The following is a 1,769-nucleotide window of genomic DNA, read 5'->3' on the forward strand; positions in this document are numbered from 1 at the left end:
AGCTTGTGCTAATAATATGGCATTCATTGTATGGTACTCACTTTCCTGGCACTACCACTGCAGACAAAATGGATGCATAAGAAAATGTGGTGAGCAAAGCTGACGGGGCCCGGCTACAGAAAGGTATGTTATCTGGACTCTTAAAGGCTTATAGTTAAATAAGTGGCCATCTAGCAGGGAAACAACAAAGCAACATGGAAGAAGCAAACCAGCCTCTGTGATCAGGAAGTGTTCACAGAAAGAGGTAACAGAGTTAAAAAACAAGCAGCCAGACAGGTGTGAAGGGGCGTGGGTGTGGTGGAAACCCAAAACCCACCTGTAAGATAATGGGACAGTCCTTCTCAGAAGGGCCACATGGAAGGGATGATAAATCCAGGATGCAGTATAGCACTGTTGAACTATCCTCGAGTTCTTTAATATTTCCTCCCCTTATGATTCAGGTTTTTATTGTTTTATTTCATTAATCATGTTACATTTGGGTATGTTCATTTGTATGTTTAAGATCTTTTGGTTTGTGAAGCCAAGATAGAAACAGTAAGCTGAGTTCTCTGAGCGTACAGGAAGAGGGGTGGCCATAGGGAGTTAATAGCATTGATGACTCTATAGCCCCACTCGGTCAGATCGAACAAGAGAATTGTATGTGAATGGATACATTGGATATGGGGAAGTGATTATAGGGGAAAATAAATAAATAAGAGTTCCTGGGGAAGAAGGTTGGGGAGGGAGGAGATAAAAGGGAGCTGTTATCAAGGAGTTCAATAAGAAAGAAAATGTTTTGAAACTGATTATGGTAGCAATTGTACAATACTGCTTCATGTTATTGAACTATGGAATGTAAAGATATCTGAAAGAATTCCCAATAAAATGATTAAAATTGTAGATAGGGAGCTGCCAGACGTTCAAGGTACATTCAGAAAAGAACAAGGGACTTAGAAGATCCTTTCTGATGGCTTCTAGATTACAACTAAAGCTTGTCAGACATGTGTTGGCTTGTGTTTTATTGACTCAGCAGAACTGATCAACTTTGTGGAACATAACCAAGTGTGGATGAAATGAGGGAGAAGTGGAATTCCAAAACACTCATGCTCATGGGAAAGCTATATATGAACCAAGATACTGTCATTTAAACAGAACAAGTGTATACAGAATGATTTCAAATCAGGAAATGTGTGTTGGGGTTGTATTCTATCACCATATTTATTCAACCTGAATGCTGAGCAAATAATCCCCAAAGCTTGCCTGTATGATGAAGAACTTTGTACTTGGACTGGAGGAAGCCTTACTAACAGCTTGTGATATGCAGGTAATATAACTTTGCTTGCTGATGGCAAAGAGGACATGAAGCACTTACTGATGAAGATCAAGGATAGTAGCCTTCAGTTTCAGGCATCAAAGTGCCAGAACAAAAAAATCATATTGATGTGAATGAGGAGGTGGGTGGAGTGGAGACCCAAAGCCCATTTGTAGACAATTGGACATATCCTCACAGAGGGCTCGCAAGGAAGAAATGAGCCAGTTAGGGTGCAGTATAGCACCAATGAAACACACAATTTTCCTCTAGTTCTTTAATGCTCTCCCCCCACTATCATGACCCCAATTCTACCTTATAAATCCGTCTAGACCAAGCATGTACACTGACAAGAACTTGCAACACAGAGAATCCAGGACAGATAAACCCCTCAGGACCAATAATGAGAGTAATGATACCGGAGGATAAGGGGAAGGTGCGGGGTGAAAGGGTGAACCTATCACAATGATCGACATATAAC

The sequence above is a fragment of the Echinops telfairi genome, unplaced genomic scaffold, assembly GCF_000313985.2.
Source record: "Echinops telfairi isolate 266 unplaced genomic scaffold, ASM31398v2 ScPeMD7_7405;HRSCAF=8443, whole genome shotgun sequence".
Classification (NCBI taxonomy): domain Eukaryota; kingdom Metazoa; phylum Chordata; class Mammalia; order Afrosoricida; family Tenrecidae; genus Echinops; species Echinops telfairi.